The following is a 22,028-nucleotide window of genomic DNA, read 5'->3' on the forward strand; positions in this document are numbered from 1 at the left end:
GCCCAGCGCAGGGCGATGGGGCCCTTCGGCCAGCAGAGGGCGCTGCAGGCCCTGCACGGCCTCCAGAGGCTCGGAGACCTGCGAGGCTGTGCCAGGACTTGCCTGCTCATCTCCAGGCCAACTTGGACTCCACGAGAAGCTGCAGCGAGAGACCAGATACCCCGGAAGGACAGGTCTGCGTGGTCTTAGGAGGCAAAAGGGACAGTCTCCTCTAGCAAAGAAAACGGGCCTATTAGGCTGCAGGAACTTGACACCCTCTGGGGAGGGTGTCCCGGAGCCAAGAGGCTCGCTGCCCTGGGCTGGGGGTCCCTGATGCAGGAAGGGCCAGAGGCCACCCAAAGGATGATTTTCCGTCAGCCCGTGCGTCTTGTTTAAAGACACATCGAGGAATGAGCCACAGCGACGAAAAGAGGGGGAGACTTGGCAGAGACGCAGCTCACACCGCAGGGGCTGGGCTGGGCTGGGCTGGGCTGCCAGAGTTTCCGCGACAAACAGCCGGTTCTGGGCCACCGCACACCTGACCCATGGTGGCTGCTCGGTCCTCCTCACCCCCCGGCGTGCGCTGCGGAACTTGGATGACCCCAGGACACACAGCCATTCCAGCATCCGCTCCCTGGGAAAGGGAGGTGGAAAAAAGTGGATTTTAACCTCACCAGGAGCGGATTCTGGCCGGGCCCGCAGCAGCGGCCCGGGAGGAGGGCGGGCTTTCTCTCTGGGCCCCTCCACCGGGACGTCGCACCTGTGTGGCTGGGGGCCTCCGCCTGCCAGCCTGACCACGGCAGAGGGGGAGCCGGCCTCGCCGGTCTGTCCGGATCGCCAAGTTCTGAGAAGGGACGAGGACGCAGCGCACCAGCCCCTCCATCCCCACGCCGGCAGGGTGCCCGCGGCTTCCGTCTGCGGAAGGAAAGGAGGGCTGGGCAGGTCGAGCCCGCAGGCGCCGAACTGGGAGCCCCGAGTCCGCCAGTCCCCGCACTCCCACAGGACCAGCGACCTCCCTACCGCCGTTCGGAGCTGGGGCTGCCACAGCACCAGCCGCCCCCAAGCGCAACGGCTCTCTCTTGGCCTGAACCCGGCCAGGGATGCTTGTGGAAGGCCTCGCACGTGGGGGGTGGGAGTGGACGTGGGCATCCGAGTGCCCCTGCCCCAGCCTCTCTGCCCTTCTGGCTCTGACACCACAAGCCCTCCCCTCCCCCGACCTTCTTTCAGCCACGCAGGTGGGGCTCACTTTGACCTCTGGGTGGAGGATACTCTGCTCTCACCCACTTCAGGGCGGACAACCCCGCCAGGCCTGCGGGGCACCTGGTGGCTGGCGAGAGGCTGCGAGAGGCCAACAGGCATGGCCCGGGCTCAGGGGCAGCCAAGCCTGCCTGGTAGAGATAAAGTTATCAGACTCGAAATGATGGATGGCTGGGGTCCTTTGTCCGTTTTTAGAAAGCAAAGTGTCTGGGAAAATTATCTCAAAACCAAACAGCAGGAAGAGCTCCCTCTAAACCCACCCACCTGCCTGCAGCAAAAGGGACCCAGCCTCCCAAGTTCAGGGATTAGCCAGCTGAGGACCAGACCAGAAAGACGCCTGAGCAACCGTGTTTGGAACGTGCAGCCCAGCCCAGCGAGGCCTGCCCACCCTCACCCAGCTCAGCGCTTTGGGGCCCCAAAGCGCGAGTGCTCCCCGTGCCTGGGGCAACCCGCCCCGTATTTCAGAACACAAGGTGTTGCTTGCAAAGGCAGACACACATGGAAGCCAGCCCGGACCCCGGGAGCAGAGAGGACCGAGTTCGCCCTCTTCTCCCGCAAGACTTTTATGGAAATGGGAAGCAGGAGCCAGACTCCCCTCCCTCCAGGAGGCCTAGCCGGAGCGCAGCTCTGCTGCCCAGGGCTCCCGGTGTCCCCCAGAGTTGTAAAAAGGGACGTCTTCCTGTCAGTGCAGCGACTTAGCGACTGGAAATGAAACAGCGTGCGGCTAATCTTTTAGCTTAACACAGCTTTAATGGGGAGGACGGGGCCGACCCAGCATGGAGGCGGTGCGGTCCGTGTCCGTAACCGCGGCCAGACCAGTCAGGTGGGCCAGAAGGGAAGTGGACGACACCGTGTGCCCCACCAAGTCATCTTTGCTCACTGAGGAACGAGAAGCTAAGTAGTTCCTTCTGTTTTCCTCTTTCAAGGTGCCCCTGGGGCTAACACGCCTCCACCAACTACTTCACCTGTTTTCCAGGGGACTCCTGGTCTTTGGTGGGCAAGCAACGCCACTTTCCATTTACTGCAGCCCAGAACGCTCTGAGCTATGGCTGAACTATCCCCAGGTACAGAGAGGCTGCTGGAACAGGGGAGGGGAGTCGGGAAGTCTTGTCCCCATGAGCTGGGTTCTTCCCGAACAGGGCCAACTGCGGGGTGGGGGTGGGGGTGGGGCGGATGGGCGCACGTGGCCACCATCACCTGCCAGACAAGACAGTGCACGTGGGCCCAGAGGTCTCGCTCTTACGTGAGATCCCAAAGAACTCCTGACAAGGTGGCGGCCATTTCCAAACCTGCTCGGAGCTTATTTATAGGAGTGCGGTGCCTACGGGGGCTCCTGCCAGACCCAGAAGGGGCAGGAAGGAGGCTCCGAGGAGTAGGGGACACCTGGACACTGTTTATGTCCCTGGACCAGATGACACATGAAGGAGGCACAAGACGGCGCTGTGGGGAAAGACAGGCACCTGGGCGCCGGCGCCGCAGGACCCCGTGTTCTGCCCTGACCAGCCGAACCGCGCACCGATGGGCCCACGCCAACGTAAGGCAGGCCCCTAGGTGCCCGCTGCGTTTTGCCGTGTATCATGCGCACAGTTGTGCCCAAATTTGAGGGAAAATAAGGATGCACGTTATACACGGGTATAATGATTACATAACACGCGTATGCTAATCTCATGTATCAAACGCACAAAAACATGGGTGTGCATTCTACTCGGCAAAATACGGTAACTCACACTTTCAACTAAGAGCCCACAGAGTGTAACTGCTTTTGTATGAAGAGAAGAATATACCCCCAAGTTATGTGAAGTCCTAAGCCCCAGCACCTTGGTGGCCTTATGTGGACACTGCGTCTTCACAACAGAGGTAATCAAGTTACATCGAAGTCTCTGGGCGGGCCCTGACCCACCACACCCGGGTTCCCCATGAAAGCGGGACATGTGGGCTGAAATACGGACCGAGAGAGGCAACGTGAAGACAGGGAGAAGGTGGCTGCCTACACGCCGGGAAGAGAGGCCCGAGTCTTCGGAGGGGGACACACCTGACACCCTGACCTCAGAGCTTCCAGGAGTGGGGACAATACTCTTCTGACACTTGGTGATGGAGCCCAGAAAACGCGAATACACACAACACAGCACACAATCCTGACCCCAAGCATTTCTTCAAAAGTCAACAGCTTCCAATGGATTCAGGCACGACGCACGGCACCGCTGCAGCGGCCCCTGGGCCGCGGAGGAAGTGAGGGGGCGGGTGTGGCTCCCCCACCTCTGCGCACCGAGTCCTGGTGCGACAGGGCTGGCCCACAGAGCGGATGTCGAAGGGCTCCTTTCCATCCTCTGGATCACAGCTGCTGCACCCCCCGCCCCCCGGCAGGGGGACCAGGTGCAGGGCCCACGCCCGCCACGCCGTGTGGCCGCCTTGGTGCACCAGACCGGCCCCAGACGCCGAGGCCTCGGAGAACTACGGGCTCCACCTTCAAGGCGCGCCCGGAGTGAGGAAGGGGCGAGGCTGGTGTGCACTGGTTTTTGAGAAGTCTGAGGTCACGCACCTTCAGGGTTCAGCTGGAGGCTGAGTGGGCGTCTCAGACACTTCTGGGGAAGGGGAGCACTTATGCCAAGTCACCGCACCTGCCAGGGCCCTTTCTTGTTCTAGGCCAGGGCAAGAGGGTATAGGGGGTCTGAAGATCTGGGGAACGACAGGGGGGAAAGGTGACTTCGCATGGAAGGGAAGAGGCACGCTTCCGGGCTTACACTGAAAGGGAGCGGAGAGGCCGCCCTGGCCGTGGGGTGGGGGCGCTGGCCAGTGGCGCCCTTTATGCCCAGTGACACGAGGAACCAGGGGCCTGGGGCAGGCTCCGACCCTGCACAGGACCCCTGGCTAAGGCTGCAGGGACAGGTACCAAGACCTCCCCAGCTCCTACAGCAAGTGCCCGGCCCCAGAGCCCCACGGGAGCCGTGGCAGGCACGCCTCTGGGATGGGGAGGGGATGTGAATTGTGAGGGGTCCCTGGAGGGTCTTCGGAGCCGCTCGCCCTCTCCTACGAGGCCACAGCCTGCCCCCTCTGTGCTCGGGGCAAATGCCCCCTTGCTGTGGAAGCCAGAAAAAGAATCCACGCACCGTGGCCCCCAGGGACCAGCCCATCCCGGATCCGTTTCCTGGGCAAACTCCGCTTCTGACAGGCAGGCTTGATGCGGGCGGTGAGGTGTCAGTGCTGAGATTGGACCAGAGCTGCTGACTGGGACACCCCCGCCCCAAGACCCAGCTGCCAGGCTGTACGCGGCTGTCTGGAGAGGACCACGCGGCAACCACCGGAGGGTGGCCTCTGGTCAACGGCCACCAAGGAACTGAGTCCGGCCAGCAACATGCAAGTGGCCTTGGAGAGGACACCGCCACAACTGAGCCTCTGAATGACTCGGCCACCCTGGGCCAACAGCCCGACCGGGACAGCGCAGGACACCAGCCAGGCGCCCAGCTACGCGGTGTGGCACTCGAGGCCCGGGGGGACCTGGAGGCTGGGTTTTGTGGTTCTCAGACTCCGTGTTCTGAGGTGCTTTGTCACACAGCGAGAAAGCTAACACAGGGTGCCCCGCTGCCCGAAAGCTGAGCGCCCCGGCGAGAACTTCCGTACACGAAGCAATTGTTCATTTTTGAGCGTCCTCAGACCCAAAGGTAACCCACCGAACCATGAGGAACAGCACAGAAAACCAAAACTCTGCTGACTCACAACGTAAGCAATGCCACCCTCGACGCCAGGGGTGTGCTGACCCACAGATGCTCGCGAAAGCAAACACTGTTTTCACTTTTTACCTTTTTTGGGGAAAGCAAAAATCCCCTTCATGTTTCTTTCGTTACTGAAAGCAGGTACTGATGCAGGTCTCCTGTAAAAGCGCAATACGTGGCGTAACACGGACTTTTGAGAAGCGGGGCCGGCTGCACACCCCGCTACCTGGTGTATCAGCTGTACCGTGGTCAACGAGGTGGCCCAGGCGGCCAGAAGGGAAGAGCGAGGACACATTCGAGCTGCGAGGCACCAGGTTCACAAGCTGCCTGCAGGAGGGAGCGGGCAGACAGAAGGCCCCCAGCGCTGTGACGCCCCGCTGCCCACTGCGACACCAGGCCTGTAGCACGCCCCTCTGTGAGCTCTGGGGACACGCTGGCCCCCCGACACCAGCAGCCCCATGGGCTCCGGAAGTGGAAACTCTGCTGGGATTCTCACTTACCGCAGGCACCTGACCTAAGTTCCCGGGTTGCGCTCACCCCGCAGGGACCAGGCCAAGGCGCCAGATCTTCGCTCGGACTCATGCGCACCCACGGACCCGGGGCGCTGAAGTGGCGCATCGCGGACCAGGCCGCATGGGGGGAATGCAGCCTCTCGGCCCCCCCCCCGCCCCCGTGATTCGCTGGCTGAACGGCCCTCTTGTTTTCCTTTTCTTAGAAGTGGTCCATGAACTGCACTACGATCGAGGCTGAGCCCCCAGAGCTGGGGACAAGGAGGCAGGTGACATCAACGGCAGTTTGCTGAGAGGTCCAGAGTGTAAACGCAGCCCTTTCCTGTGACACGAAAAGGCAGAGGGGCGCTCCGGCGTGCCATCCCCCCCACCGCCCGGAACGCAGGGGCTCCGAGAGTGGCTGTGGGCGTGTGCACACAAAACCACACACGCGTGCGCAGATGCACACTTGCTTCTGCAGTGCTTGAGGCTTCTTGGAATCGTGTGATTTCTGGAACACTCTGAGACTCGAGAAGTTACCAAGTCCGCCTGCTGCTCTCACAGACCGGGAACCTGAGACTCTCAACAACGCCGGCCCCTGCCAGCCGCTGCTTCTGCTCACCCCGAGGGCCCCCATGCCTCACCGCCCCCCACAGGCGGCACGTCACTGCGTGCCTGGCCTGTGAGCCTCCACGCGCCTTTCCCTGGGACCCACGGCTGCCTTCCGTCCATGGGGCTCAGGGAGGCTCCTGGCGATGGATTCACCCGGCTCTGGGGGCAGAGAGAAAGGGGTGGAAACAGGAGGCAGGGCTATCTTATTCTCAGAGGGGAGCTCAGGAAGGGTTAAATGGCTTTTTAGAAACAAAAGTTAAGAAAATGGCCCCAGTACAACTTGATGAGGTCAGCAAGCAGAGAGGCCTAGTGACACTTGTAAGAAAAAACATCTGTCGGTGTCAAGAGGTCGGCAGGAAGTGAGTGGGATTTGGGCGGCTCTGATTGGCCAGACCGATACTCCTAGAAAGAGCCGCACATGGCTTGACTTAGCCCAGAGGAACAACAAAAACCCCCTTTCAACTGTCCTCGGAGCAGCCCGCCACCCTCACGCAGGCAGCCGCGCTCGGAGCTACGGAGCCCGTCTAGGACCCGACCGGCCACTGGCGCCTCGTCCATTCGCCCAGCAGCCAACAAGGCCAAATGCTCCCGAGAGAGCAGCCTCTGGGGAGTGATGTTCTTGCCGTGCACGCTGCCTGTCTGGGTCACAAACTCTCCCGTTCTACTTTCTGGTTGGAAAACAACTTGGGTCACTTGAATAGCAAATGTTTCAATAAATCCATCATCACAAAAACCAAAAGAAGCGGTTTCTTTGGAAAAACAGGAAGTCCTGGTACATAATATGCACGGCTTAAAATAGGGCCAAGTTCATCTGTTGACAAAAAACCCTGGCCTCCCGAGCCTGTCGGCCTGATGTGTTCAAGATCCAACTTACCTTTTAATCTCCTCCAGGAACCCACCCGTTCCCTGGGGCGAGGGCTGGCCTGGCCTTTGTGACTGCTCTGACACAGGCCCCACGGCTGGGGCCTAGAGGGCTGGCCCGGAGGCGGGGGTGGGGCTTCCCACTGGAGTCCCAGCACCGTGGAGGCCTCTGGAATGAGTGCTGTTTGCTCTCCACAGACCCCCACAGGGCTTCACAGAAGCTCTGACCGATGGGCCGAATGCGCTGGACTTTTACCTGAGCTTAAGCCCTGCACACGGGGCGGCTTCGTCCCCACCTAGAAGAGGAGCGAGACCCTTTCTTTGTCAAGACCAGGCAGGGAAGCGGCCAGAACGGTTTCTGTTCTTCCCAAAGGCTCCCACTGTAAAGAACAGGGGCACAACAAAACTGCCCCCAGAAGGTTACAGGCACGGGCAGAGCCAGCACTGGACACGCGGCGTTGTGTCTCCAAGGTGTCTCTGGGTGCCGGCCCTTGTGCCAACGCCACTCCTGATTTCACACTGTCCTTACCGACCACCCAGCACCAGGAGGAGGGTGCACTTTAATTACACCCTTGTCAAAACACAAAGCCACACAAGCCTCTAGAAAGGCCGGAGAGCTGAGCTGGCCAAATTCTTGGGGACATCACGACCGTCAAAGCCCATGTCCCCCGGTCGGGGGTCTTCCACGGCCTGCAGAAGGTTTTTCGGCCCGGGGAAGGCCGAAGGCTTCTGCACAGCACAGTTCGGTGGATTGCGTTAAGTAACTGTCCTACGCAACGGCTGACCCAGAGGGGAATTTTTTAAAAAGTCCAGGCTTAAGTAGAAAACGCTGGTTGTTTCAGGGTTCTGGCGTGTGTTGTCCATTTACAGAGGAGGAAAAACCCGCTGCTGCCACACGAAGAGCAGGAGGCAAGCAGTTCCATGTAACGAATAAAAATCAAAAGTCAGGCAGGGGGTCAGCTGCAGTGAGAAACGGCAACGGTGCCGGGTCGGGGCGCGGGGGTCCGGGGGGCCGGGCTTTGCTGCTCTTCTGGGCAGACACTCAGGGTGAGGCGGGGTTCAGGACCAGCCCTCACGGAGGCCGCCGCCACCCCTGTGAACGTGCCCCCCCCGCCCCCAGCCGGGGGGCCCCCCCAGTAGCTGCTGGGCACGCCCGCTGAGAACCACTCCCCACACCATTCTTTGGAAGAGCGAACGACGTGGAGAATCGGAACACGTGCTCGGCCCGCAGTGGAGGCACACGCACTCCACACGGACATTCACTTTCAGGCAACACGTGCTATTTTCACCCTCATGACAGCGCCAGGGGAACCCACGGAGGAACCCACGGGGAGGGGCGGGCGGCCGCCCCAGCGCCGCGCCTTTGCCCTGCAGACCGGCACGCACACTGCCCCTGCCCCACCTCAGGGAGACGCCCGGAGTCACTCGAAATTACTGGAGTCCAAGGCCTGCCTTAAAAAGAAAAGGTCTCCAGAGACTTAAATGGCCACTTCTCTTAACTCGCCAGGAGGGTTGCGAGGTCCCACCGCCTCCCCACGCCTGCCTGTGCGCAGGCCCGTGGTGCGTGGCCATGCACCTGCAGCCCCGGTGCCGAGCAGGCGACCCACCTGCCACGGCTGTGGAAGGAGTGCTCGAGCTCAGGCTCGGGGAGGGAAGTTCTGGAGCCTGGATCCCTGCCTGTTGCTATGCGAGGGACAAGGCTGGGAGCATTCTGTGCGGGCAGAACTGTGACCAGGGAGGGCCAGGAGCCGAAGGGAGACTTCAGGTGATACAGGCGTTCCTCCCTCCGTATCTGGGAAAGGCCTCTCCGCCGGAGACACGCCTCACCCCACTCCCATCCCAGAGGACAAGGTGTCCAGTCCAGGACTGGGGCCCACGGTCAGAGACCCCGTCAACCAAGGGCACAGGGGTGGGGGAGGAATGCTGCCTCGCGCCTGTAGGGGCTTTTCCCCGGTTCTGGAATCTTCCAGCCTGCCCAGGTGGGCCCCCGGGCACCCTGCAGCCAGCCCCGGTTCGGTCCAGCTTCCCTGTGGCCCTCGCAATCCCGGACTCTCCTGGGGTTCCTGAGGAGGCAAACAGTGCTGCTATGTACCAGCTTTGTTTTCACTCAAAACATCCTTCCTGAGACCATCCCAAGATTCTGAGCATGGTTCTTTCAACCCAGGCCTTGGCATTGTCCAGGGATGTTTCCAGGACGAAGCAAATTGCTAAAGCAAACATCTTATTTTCATCAGATGGGTCGGCCAAGCTCTCTGTAAAAATACTTCCCGCTCGGACTTCCAGCGGAACTGCCCCCCCTGGTGGAGCTGCCAGCACCAACACTCTGTTCAGGGAGAAGGCCCAGGACTCCCGTGTGTGGGGCGCCCATACATGCCTTGGGGGCGGGTTCTGCTTCAGGAGCAGCCCTGGGAAGGCACAAGGGGGCCTCCCTCTCCTCCCTGCCCCCAGCTCCAAGGCACAGGCCTGTCTGACCCCAAGCACGAATTCTCTTCAGCTCTGCGGGACAGGACCCTCGTCCACATGAGGGGAGCCCGGGGCTCAGCCAGCAGGTGCCACGGGGAACGGGAGCCGAGGACGGGGTCTGAAGCAGCAGGACCAGAGCAGTGACAAGGCTGGCACACCTGTGGCAATGACAACACCCCAGGTGGAAGAGTCCGGGGCACTGTGAGAAGAGCACCACGTGGGTTGACCACCCTCTCGGCCCCAGTCTTAGGCAACAAGGAGGCTACCAGTGGCATTTGAAAGGAGCATGCTGAGGCCTCGGGCAGAAAGTGACTCGGAGGGCGGAGGCGCGGTGGGTGGTGGAGCTGCACTCTGACCCGGGCAGGGCCTCTGGCTCTTGGAACTCGCCGGACCAGTGGGACAGGCCAAGCGGCTCCCCAAGGTCACAAACAGTTAACTTCCACCAGGTGTGACAACGCTACTTTCGCTACGTTTTTAAGTGGAGCCCTTATCTTTTCAAAATGTAAACTGGAGTATTTGCTGCTGCAATGAAACGATGCTGGGGGTTGCTTCAAACAGCCTGGTGGGACGCGGGGGGGGGGGGGGCGCGGCGGCTCACCTGGAGGGACCCGCCGTTGCCGGCGGGCCGACGCGGGCCTTCGGTGTGCAACCATCTCCGCTTCTGTAGAGCTAAATTTTCTGTAGTGTTTTTTTTTTTAATTAAAACTCTCTCTGTAAAGTGGGGACAGTGTCACCCTCTTTACAGGGCTGTGCGGGTCGTGGATGGCAGACTCTCAGCACCTAGCAGGGCCCAACAAAGGTGGCCCCAGTACCGCTGAGGGAGTTATCAGAAACAAGGGAGGCAGAACACCTGCCCTGCCCGGTGCCCCAAGGGGACACCTGCACCCCAGATGATGGCTCTGGGGTTCCAGAAGGCAGCCTGGCCTGAAGACACTGACCACACCCCACCCCACCGCACCGGCACCTGCTTCCCCCGGACTACCTCCACAGACCGGGCCGGACCATCAGTGCTGGTCGGACCAAGACAGAAGAGTGAGCAAGTCTCACTCTATCCCCCTCTCATGAGGAGACCTGGAAAGCCCTCCCCGAGCGCCTCTGGCAACCTGCGACTCTGTAAGCCCCGTGCACGTGCGCCCTCCCGTGTAGTGAGGTCCACATGCCTGCCCACAGCCTGGCCTCGGCCAGGTAAGGGACCCACAAGACACGGCAAGGACACTGCAAGACAGCACCCGATGCGTCCGTTCCCACTGCAGGCCGTCCCACAGGCCTCGCTGGCTGCGGCAACACGGCTCCGCTGTTCTCAGCGCGCACAAAACCGGGTAACGCTCTAGGCCTCCGGCTTCCTGCCAGGAGTTAAAATTAACTGCCACATAAAGTTGCTGATTCTTACCAAATCAAGCTCTACGATTTATCAACTCAGGGATGGCGCAAACCCCACAGAGGTTTAGCTGCATTGCCCAAGTTATGGCTGCGTTTCGTGTCAGCGACAGCTTTCCTGGGAATGAGAGTTTTGAGAATTCATCCGCCTAGGACAAACTTCCAGAGTGAACAGAGGCTTGCAGCTGGCAGGGCGCTCGTGGCCGCTCGCTCTCGCAGAGCCCGAGGGCGCCGGCCCCGCCCTCCCAGGCACCCAGAAACCTCCGCACCCTAATCTCCAGACCCCCCTGTCGTTTAATCGTCTGTCTCCACCTTCCTGGAGGGGCGCGGTTATTTAAAATGCATTAAAAAATAAATCACTGCCGATCGCGGTTTTATTTTCATCCAGGCCGATGAATTTATAAATAGCTTATTTCGGTGCAGCAGACAACTGGAGGGAGAGCGACTGGAAGCCAACGGACACAGATGGGAGGAAACGCCATGCTCTGCAAGGGCGGAAGCCACCGTGGATCTGGCCGGAGGCACCGGCCAGGCCCGGGGGGGGCGGGGCGGGGCACGGGGGCGCCTCCAGGGGCGGGCCTTTCCCTGGGGGAATCGGGCTGGGCACAAACGGGTCGGCTCCCCACCAGGGGCCACTGCCAGTGGGCAAGCGCCCCTCCCAAGGTCCCCAAGCTCAGGCCTCTGGAGAAAACACCACTTAGGGGCTGCGCCTGGGGGCGGGAGAGAACATCGCAAGGGTCACGGATCCTTCTCCCGAGGGTCGGGGCTCTTGACTCCCGAGGGACAAGCACCTCAACTTAAAATCAAGACGTTCAGTCACATTACAAAACATCGGTATCATAACCCGTGTGTGAGTTTTCTTCACTGTCTGTTTATATTCACAGTGGATGCTTTCCATCCATTTTCATACCTTATTCTTCGGCAGAATCTGAAAGAACAATCAGGCCAGTTCCCCGACATTCGGGAGGTTACAGCATCCAGCCTGTTGATTTTCCATGTCTGGCCCCGCCCAGCCCAGGGCCAGGAAGTGGGGACAGAGCTGAGGTCTGTGGTCAAGGTCACAGGAAGAGGAGAAGAATGAAACCTTTCTGGTTTGGTTACTGAGCTCAAAGCGGGTTTTGTTCTCTTCTTTCTCCTTGGCCAAGTTTTGCGTAGCCGGGGTTTCAGCCTCACGAGGGACCCTGCCTCACCGGCTTTATGCTGGTTGCCTCCGACAGCACCCAGGCGACGCGGCGGCTGCACGCAGACTGTGACATGCTCCAAAAACACGAGCGGGGCTCTGGGGTGGCGATAAGAACTGTGCTCCCAGAAACCACACAAAGCTGTCGCCACAGCTCTGGGCTGCGAACCGGGTCTCCACAGAGACAGAGGTGGACCAGGAGGCCACCTCGGAGAACAGCCTCCCGGCGACACAAGCAAAATTCACGTGGAAAGCCACCCTCCCCCGCCATGAGCCCCCATCGGAAACATCCTTTGGCCCTGGGATGTGGTGGCCAGGCCGTCACCAGAACCTAGGGGAAGTCCTGCGGGAGCCCAAGCCCAGCAAGGGCCCGCGGACGTGGCCACACAGCCAGGCCTCTGAGGAAGGCCCCGTATCCGCGGGCTCCGCACCTACAATGCCACCAATGGTGGACCAAAAATAAAGTATTTCTAAAATGTTATGCTGTTGCCGATGGTGCACTATGTAGTCTGACGTACAATGGCTGCGTCTGTACTGGAGGTGTACAGACTTTTTTGGGTCACTATTCCCTACACAACACACTGTAACAGCTACTCTCACAGTGTTCACACTGTATTGGGTATTACCATGGATGTGGCGATGACTTAAGGTCTATGGGAGGCTGTGCACAGGTCACGTGCAAGTGCCGCCCTGCTGTACGGAGGGGACGCGGGCACTTGCAGAATCCGGTTGCAGCGGGGTCCTGGAAACAATGCCTACAGATGCTCAGGGACAAACTGCGTGCACTTCTCTGCGGGGACAGTAACACTCTGTTAAAAGTTAGAAACAATCTAAAAGACAGTCAACATTTTAATGCAATTCACGCCTGGATTTCAGGAACCTCAAAAATGTGCAAGGGAACCGTGGCCATGAGGCTCTGCTCTCCCCGGGGCCGGGAAGGAAGGAAGGAAGGAAGGAAGGAAGGAAGGAAGGAAGGAAGGAAGGAAGCTGAGGACCCAGTCAGACGCGCTCAGAATGGGTGCAGTACCAAGTCTGCCCCTGTGTGACCTGCTCCCGGGTGCCTGTGTGTCCCCAGGTCTCTGAGCTGTGAGGGGGGTTTAGTTCAAGGAGGAGCCCCCCACAGTGGCCTGTCGCCAGCTCAGTGGAAATGAAACCCTAACAAGATTAAGACACTGATATTTACTCATCCTTCGCCTGAGAAAGCTGAAGTTCCTTTCCTCTTCCAGATATCTGGTCCAGCCTGGATGCCATATAAGGCTTTCAAGAAAAGGTCACCGTCCACCTGACCGAGAGTTCCCTCTGACACCCAGGCGACGCCCGTCTGTCCAGACCCCGCAGGCTGTGGCAGAAAGGCGTCAGGGCCGTGAGCTCACGATCCTGCACCGACGTGGCGACAGCCGGGCACGGCTGGCTGCCCTCCTGCCAAGCGCCGCGTCGTCAGACCCTGAGCCCGGCCGGCGACAGGGCTGCAGCGGCGAGCACAGCGACGCGCCCGGACCAGCGAACTGCGTGCGGGGCCTCGCGCTGTGCATGCACGGTGCTGGGTGCTGCCAGGCGGTCGCCAGGGCGAGGAGGGGGCGCGCCCTGCCCTGGGGCGCGGCATCACGGGGAGGCGGGCACCCAGCGCCCTGCAGGCGGCGCCCTCTGCCTGTCCCCGGACACGGGGCCTGAATGCAGGCAGGACGGACGCTGCCGTCGGGTTTCAGTTCCCATGCGGCCACTTGCTGGCGAGCTGCGCGACTGCCCCGGGAGCCCTCCCACCCTGGCTCCTCACCCACCAACAGAAACGTCCCTCGGGGACCTAACAGTGTTGCGGTCGAAGAGCCGTGGCTTCCCTCCACCTCCCCGGGGCCTCTTTCCGGCTCCCACGGAGGCCCAAACGCAAGCCAGGCCACTGAAGTCCCGCAGCCCCCCGACCGAGGCCCGGGGCCCCCGAGGGACGGCGTTCCTCCCCCACGTCTGCCGGCCACGTGTGGCCACGTGTGACCTCTGCAGCGTTCTTCGTTTTAAAAAGCACTCAGACACAGGCTCCCACACAACCACAACCCAGCCCGATCGTGGGAAAACCACCGACAAGCCACAACAGAGGGGCCTTTCCGCTAAGCGCGCCACCAGACGCCTCGGCTGCCAAGGTTGTTGACAGGAGCGTGTGGATCCGTCACAGCCAGGAGGGCCCGTGGAGACGTCACGAGGGCATGCAACGTGGGGGCCTGGGACAGAACAGGGGCCTGAGGTGATGCGAATAAAAGGCGGACTTAATTAGCGACCTCAGCACTGGTTCACTAACTGCCACAGATGTACCATGCTGACCCAAAATGTCAGTAAGGGAAACTGGGTGTGCAGTACGAAGGGACTCGATGCTGTCTTCTCAACTTTCCTGTGAATTCAGAAGTGCTCTAAAACACGATGCCTATTAAACGAGGGGAAAAAAGGGCTTCTTTATGTGCCTTTTCTCAAACTTCTAACCATTCACCCCCAGCCTGCAGTGTAGCTGTCCTAATACGGGGTATGTGTCCAAGCGGGGTGCCTCTGGCAGGGGCGATGGTTTTGCCTTCTCTGGCCTGGTACCTGGGCCCCCTGATCCCTGAAGCCACCAAGTTCAGGGTCAGCCCCGGGGAGCCACTGAGCCGCAGGCCCATGCATGTCTGACAGCTGCGTGGTCATTCCTGAGCTGCACTTGTTTTATTCCTTCCTTTTGCTAACCACGTGTTTGCAGGCCGCTGTCTTCTGTTAGAATGAGGTGTGACACACGTTCTAGATTCACTTCCTGTTCCCCTACAGTCTCCTTCCATCCACTCGGTCAATGCTCCAAGACAAGTGCCTGCCGGACACCAACAGCCGTGGCGCGTGGTGAGGGAGGAGAACCCCGCGGTACACGGACCAGTTTCCCTGGGTCTCCTTCTACACACTCTGGGGGGCCTCTCACTGCCCACCTACTCAGACCTGCCTCGTCAGCAGCATCGCAGACACCTGTGAACCACCCGGTGCGCCCACATCGGCTGGTGCGTCCAGTGCGGAGCCAGAAGGTCAATGCGACCACGTGGCAGCTGGCCCCACCAACCCAGTTCAAGGGCATCGGGGACGCTTTCTGGCAGAGCCCAGCTCCCGTCCTGTTCACATATGTCCACTGAGCCCCGGCCGGGCCCAGGACAAGCATGAGGGTGACCGCCCCTGAATTCAGGAGTCCGAACTCTCATCTGCGTTAACAGCGCTCAACTGTGTACAGAGGGCGGGAGCAACAGAAACCAGAGGAGAAAGTTAATCTGCCTGTATAAACCTTTATCCTCTTTTTCTCAAAATAGTAAGCTGTAAACATCTAGGATGCAAAGAAAACATTATTTACATTTTGGTAACTAAGGTTCCGTGGTCAATGAAAATGAAAACTTTGTCCAAGAGACAGGCTACGAGTTTTGATGGAACACGAAGCACAGCGAGAAGCCGGCGCCAGGGGGCCAAGGAAGTGATCTCTGGAAGGCGCTGCGCCCGCCCAGGTCCTGGACTGAGGACGGTGGCTGCCAGGGAGTCGGCGCCTGGCTGCGCTGGCTCCCCCCAGCCCTGCTCAGGGCGTCCCGAGCTGCTGAGCTGGGGCCCTGGCCCAGGAGAGGGCGTTGGGACCGGCAGGATCTTGGGCGGTGGCCACTGCACCCCTCGCTCCTCTGCGACGCCTCCCACTCTGCCGTCCCTGCGGCCCTCGCGCCCCTCCAGCACACACAGCAGGTCTGTCTCCCTGAGTGCACCCTGACTGGCCCTCGGGTGGCTCGGCTCGCCTCTCTGGTCCTCCAGCGCCTGGTCAGAAAGGGGCACATGAGGAGGATGCAGAGTGAGGCCCAGGCACAATGGGGCCCCCTCCTCCCTGCTGCCTCCCTCAAGGTCCACCCTGTCCAGCCTGACCGTCCGTGGCCAAGGCCCCGTGGCCCCCAGCTCCATCCCTGAGTGGCACCCACACCATGTGCCCGCCGGGCCAGCTCCCAGCAGCTGGGGTTCTTCTGACACCCCCGGCACCACCGAGCACCTGCGCAGGGCTTCAGGTTCCACAGTCGGAACTGGGGCGAGCCCGACCCACACAACTTCCACAGCGAGGGCCTCGCTCACTCCCGCTGAGATGGCGCTGGTTTCCAGGACCGAACTCCTGGCCGGGACAGGGCCACTTCTGCTCTGCCCTGTTGCCAGGGGACAGGGACTCCCGCCGAGGGTACCGGCTTCCAAGGGAGGTTGGCAAAGCGTGCACTTTGCTGTCCACCTGGGTCCCTCGACACCCTGCCCCCGAAGCTCAACGGAAACCAAGGACGCGGAATTACCCCCTGGACTGCACCGCGTGCGTTGCTACTACCCCGGAGAGGTTAAATAGCACGGACCGGTCAGCGGTCGCCCTCTCCCCGACGACAGAGGGCTTTCATGACAACAAACGTGCTGCGCTTATGGATGATCTCTGCCGAAGGGACAACGGGTGCAGGACACGGAAGACTCTTTGTAGTCTCTGCCACTTTTCTGTGAATCTGAAACTGTTCTAAAATATACAGAAAAATTTACGTCATAGAGAAAAAGTGACCCCTTCCTCCGACACGGTGCTCCTGTCAAGACTAAACCCCCCGTTGGCAGCTGTGACCGGGCCCCGCCCTCCGGGCAGATGTGCTCAGAGTTAAAGCCCAGTTCTTTGGCGTCCAGATGCTCTGCGGGCGGCGCCAGCGGCTCCCTCCTTGGCTGCGGGGTGGGGTGGGGTGGGGGCGGGGCGGGGCGGGGGCAGGGCAGCGACAGGGTGGCAGGGGCCGGGGAAGGGGCGCTCGGGGCTGGGGGGGTGCCAGAGGCCGAGGGCCTGCGGAAGGCTCCCTTGGCCCTGGGCGAGAGGGGCCAACCAGGTACTCGGGGAGCGAATGGAAAAACGGAAATGAACGCGGCACAGCACAGGTGGAGGAAGCGGTAAAGCCTGCTAACAAATCAGCCGCTTGTGCAGTGAGCTTGAGCCTGCGTGGAACAGGAAATTAATCCAGTATGCCGAGCACTCGCGTTCTTGGAGCGAGGCGGGGCGAACCCGCCCCCAGAGTGAAGGCAGGCCGGAAGGGTGGCCGCAAACACTCGCGGGGCTCCTGAAAACGGAGCTGAGGGGGTGACCTGGGCCACGGAGCTGGGCTGACTACGGCAACGAGGGAGATCCTGGAAGACAGGACCCCGGGCAGATTGGGCGATAAAGCTCTGAGACCAGAGCCATCCGTCCGATGGCTTGTCAGTAATTTTTCTTCCCGTAACAAAATGGATGAGTAAGAACCAACTTCTCAAATACTCAGAAATGGACACCACACTGCCAAATCACTTCCAAAAAACAAACAAACAAACAAAAAACAACAAAACAAACCAACCCCAGCACACCGCACCTGGGCAAAGATGGCGACCAAACGCTGGGGCTTTCGACGCAGAGTGACAATGAGACATGGAATCCAGCAACATTTACTGAGGAGGACGAGCCAAAACAGTCGGCTGTGTGCAGATGGAGAAGGCAGAGCACTGGGCGGGGGCCAGAGGCCAGGGCAGGCACCGCCCCTCCGAGCACGGAGGGTGGCCGGCCGGCCGCCAAGGCATCCCATGACACACGACGACCTCAGGGCCGGGGCATCTCCGGCCGGATGCCGATCCCCAGGACACAACCCGCACGCAGCCCCCGCTGGCCCTGCGAGAGGCTCTGGGGGAGGACGGCCAGAAACCTAGTAACAGATGCCAACTCCCGCCCCCCCGCCCCCAGCTGCCACATGGAGCTGCCGATGCCCCCCAGTGGCTGGCTGGAAGTCTCTGGAGAGATGCCAGAGCAGACAAGGAGTGACAGGTCTCAGAGATGTGGCCTATTCCCCCCAGTGTGTGCTTCAGGGCTAATGACATCACAAGCAAGGCCCCAAATCATTAACAAAGTTGTTGATTAGAGTTCTGGCCATCATTCTTCAAGCCGTTCCTTAAATGGTTGGAGGTAATCCACAGGGGCATGGCAGAAAGGCAAGCAGCTTCGGCAGGAACACGGCGTCAGAAGAGCGCGGGCCGCGGCGTCTGCCCGGGCCTGCCCTGTTCTCACACGGAGGCCCTGCCGGGCAAATCATCCCGGGGACCCCCTCCCCGCCCGCTGCAGCCGCAGGGCCGCGGGGCCCCGTTCCGGCAGTGCCTCCGCTCACCCCCCATGTTGGCGGGCCACCTAACAGAAGCTCCGAAGGACTGGATTTCTCCAATGGCTTCCACGTCTTTCCCAAGTTGGCTTTTTACATAAACAGCATTTGGGGCCTCTGCCCCCGGAGGTCAGGAGCCCCGCCCACCCCCACACCAGGCACCCCACAAGTCGGTGGGAGGTGGGGGCGGCGCGCGCGGGACAGCGGCGGGGTCGGAGCTGCCCTGGGCAGAGCGCCTGTGGGCGGCCTCGGCCGCAGTCCCTCTCTCCCAGGCCCAAGGCAGGAAGCAGCCGGCAGGCAGCGCGCTCAGCGCGCAGGTTCTCCAGGCGCCCTCTGTGTGGCCAGGCGGACAGCACCCGCCCAGGGTGGCCCCGACAGGGCTCCAGGGGACAGGCAGCGGCCCAGCCCCCCCAGACAAGGGGGGCCGGCCCCCAGGCCCTGAGGACCCCTCGGCACTGACCCTGCAGGGCGCCAGCAACCACCTCGGCACAGGCTTGTTGCAAACGGGGGATGGGTGGCGGGGGGCCCCCGGCTGAAAACGGGAGGCTGTGTCCTCTTCATCACTGACTCACTGTGTGTCCTTTAAAGGCAACATATAAAAATCTCCAGGTGTGTTTTCAGTGCCAGTGGTCTAGGGGCATCTTCCACTCTTGAGAAACTCTTTTTGGCAAGACAATAGCCTTTCTTTCCAACAGAATTTCCTTTTAACACAAGTTCGACATGGTCCACAGGACTGAGGGCGCCAGGTGTGAAATCCTGCCTAGGCCCCACGCTGGGGAAGGCGACGCCCCCACTGCCGGTCCCAGGGGATGAAGCGCCACCAGGGCCAGCCTGCGCCACTCGCCCCCGTGGGGACCGTGGGGCTGGGTGCTCCACCCCTCCCCCAGAAGGAGACTGGGGCGTAGCCGGCCCCCCCCCCCCCCCAGGGCTCACAGACTCTTGATAAAAAGGACATTTAGCCAACAGTTTAAATCCAAGAAACTGAGGTTCAGGTGCTTTTCTGTCCCTGAGAGCCACACTCCAGGCCTTCGCTTTCTCACTGAGAAAACACGGGGCACAGCCCAGTGGCTTCCAGAAGCTTCCCTCCCACCCTCCCCTGCTGTGACTTTCTAAGGCCTGCGTTGCCACCTCCCATCCGTGAGTTAGAATACAGCAAGCAGAGCGAAGAAGTGCTCAAAGCGCCATTCTCTGTATTTTCCAGTTTCTTGGGGCAACGTTCTGCATAACTCAGGCCCTAGTCAAGAGTTTTAGGCTGTAACAGCTATAAACCAAAGTAAGTGGTGTTACATACTTTGGAACAAGGCAGGGGGACAAGGGATTCCGTGCCATCGGCAACAGGGACGACGTGGGGTCTCGCCAACCAGGACCGGCAGGCGACTCGTTCGTTCCCTTCCTGCAGGGACGTTCGAAGTCCCTCAGGGCACTCTCTCCTCCCCGCCCTTTCTAAATATAAGCAGCTCGCCCCCTCCACCCCGCCCGGGGCAGGCCCTCCTCCTTGGTCCCAGGCTCCCGCGGCAGAGGTCCAACTGGGTGAGATGTCAGAGCCACGCGGGGGTGCTGCCCAAGCTGGAGGCCGCTCACCTGGGGCAGCCCAGGCGACGACAGGAGGCGGGTCTAGAAATGGAAGCGTGTGTGTACAACAGAGTATTACACGGCAGTGAAAAACGAACCGCCGCTCACACACAGCACAGGCGAGCCCCACAGGCCCAAGAATACAAAGCATGTGAATCCGTTTTAAGTCAACAACAAGCAACCTCAGGTGCGTCCAGTGATGCTTTTGGGGAGAGGGAGATGTGGCTGGAGGCCCTTGAGAGGAGGCATCGGAGGCTGGTGAGCCTCTTCCGCTTGCCCTGGGCAGGGGTATTATTACACAGGTGCGTTCCTGTGGAAACTCACTGAGCTGAACGCGAAAGGTACAGGCACTGTTCTCTTTGTATGTTGTTTTCACCAGAATTTAAAGAGCTGTAAAAAGCAGCCCAAGTCTCCCCTCTTGTCTGCAGGCTCCTTCCCCTGCCCCCGACTCCACATCCTCACTACCCAGCTCTCAGCCCTGGCGATGACCCAGGATAACTGTCCCAAGACTCCATCTGCGCCACACCCGCGCAGGTCCAGGCAGGGCTCCAGGGTCCGAGCCCCGCCGCCACGAGTCCTCCGCGCAGGCACCCCCGCCCGGTCGGCTCGCCCCCTGCAAGCGACGAGCCCCGGAGGAGAGCCCGCGCCCTGCCCAGGCAGGCCGCCATCGCCGCGCTCCTTGCCGGGGAACTGCCCTGCCGCCCCTTCTTCACGCACCCCCACTGCTCCCCAACACACACGCAGAGGACTAGAGTGGCAGAGCGGCTCCTGAAAGCACAGGCTCACCTCCCCGGGCCCTCCTGCCCAGGGCCGGGTGGCAAGGACGCGTTGGGCACGAGCGGACCTCACCACGCCGGACGCCCAGCTGTGAGCCGGCCGAGGGAACGCGGCCTCGGCCCCTGGCGGCCCACGGGCTCCCAGACTCCTTCCTTCCCACACCCTCTCCGCATCCTCCCCCTTTGACTCGGCATTTCTGCCAAGACTCATCTGTCTCGCTACTTCCTGCCGCTCCATTAATTACAGCAAGGAGTGACCCTGCAGTGATGTCATCCTAACTGCCACTTCCTGTCGCGCAGGGACTGGTCGGGCCCAGGGCGCCTCTGATCCTGCTTGGGGAGAAAACCCATGCTCCCGCCCACCGAGGAAGCTTGTTTACAGAGGCACCCGCCCCGGAGTTTACAAGTTAAATAAAACTAAAACGTGCGCCGGGCACTGCCACCATCAAAATGCAGCTATTGTGCGGGGAAAACAAGCCGCCGACTGTGTCGAGCTGTGGCTGCAGGTCTCTATGCGTAAAGAAAGCCCCCATTTTCAAGACACATGTCAGCAGAGGCGAGACACAGGGTATTCAGTGTTTCCTGCGTGTGTGAGCAAAGGGGCGGGGGGTTCCTTGGTTTCTGGCATCTGCAGGGACACTGAGGCCCCCGTGAGTGACCGGGCACATGCGGCACAGGGCATGCTCCCTTTATCTGTGTTTTCAGAGTGACAGGTCAGAAGTGGAGACAGGAAGGAAAGAGCCACCCTGCCCTGGGCTCCAAGGTCCTGGGCGCAGAGACCACCCCTCCGTCTCCGTCACCAGGCCTGGCAGCCAAAGCTGACGGTGGTTTTCATGTTCCGAAGGGATCAGGTGACAAAGCTGTATCCAATGGCATCTCGTGGAAAATTCTGTGCCTGGGATCTCCAACAAAAGGGCTCTCTGGGACAAAGGGGAGCCTCCCTGGAAAAACAAGCGCCCGGTCGTGGCAGAAATCACCCAGGGAAAAGCCACGGGGAGGCACGGCCGGTGCCCGGCCCAAACGCATGCCAGCCCTGCCATCGCTTCGAGCCCTGCGGTCACCTCAGCGGCAGTTAGTCCAAATGAGGCCACCACCCGGAGTCTCTTCGGTCGTTTCCACACTTGGCACCAACGTTATCTTGAGCTTCGGCTTAAGAAACGAGCCTGAATCCAGACATAGACGACACCCGATGTGCTGCTGGGGGGAGGGGCGGCCACCCTGACGTCACATGCACGCCCCAGTCCCCGGGAACAAACCGGCCCCGACCTGCTCCTCGGAACCGCCTAGGAACTGAAGCAGAGCCTTTCCGGCGGGAGGCCACGGGCTGGGGCGCTCCGGTCAGCAACCCAGGGAGACCGGGAACTGATCTCCTGTGGCCAGCACAGCCCTAGAAGGTAACGTTTCTGCCCCTAGCCTGTCCGAAGCAGAGCCTCACTATCAGTTATTAGAGAAATGATTCGTCGTGGCTGAACCTGTGTGTTCACAGGGGCTCCGCCGCCCAGACGAGACCTTCCGGGGCTGCCCGGGGCTCTGCTCTTCCCCCGGGTGCTGGAACCCTAAGTGCCCTGGCCAGGCCCCGACAAGTCCAACCAGGGCAGAGTCTGAGAGTC

The 22,028-nt window shown here is 60.9% G+C and overlaps 1 protein-coding gene across 5 annotated transcripts in view; it reads right to left on the minus strand.

Annotated features, from left to right (window-relative positions):
* The window catches only part of CTBP2 (C-terminal binding protein 2), a 135,681-nt gene that overhangs the window by 41,369 nt on the left and 72,284 nt on the right, over nt 1-22,028 (minus strand). The window contains exon 1 of one of the 5 annotated variants that reach the window (XM_054581675.1): nt 17,297-17,315. The exons of the other annotated variants lie outside the window; for them this stretch is intronic. The gene's annotated coding sequence lies outside the window, so the exon portion shown is untranslated. Of the gene's footprint in view, nt 1-17,296; nt 17,316-22,028 lie in introns of those variants that run through there. 5 annotated transcript variants of the gene reach the window in all.

The sequence above is a fragment of the Pteronotus mesoamericanus genome, unplaced genomic scaffold, assembly GCF_021234165.1.
Source record: "Pteronotus mesoamericanus isolate MK-2021 breed Mesoamerican mustached bat unplaced genomic scaffold, CSHL_Meso_final contig_657, whole genome shotgun sequence".
Lineage (NCBI taxonomy): Eukaryota > Metazoa > Chordata > Mammalia > Chiroptera > Mormoopidae > Pteronotus > Pteronotus mesoamericanus.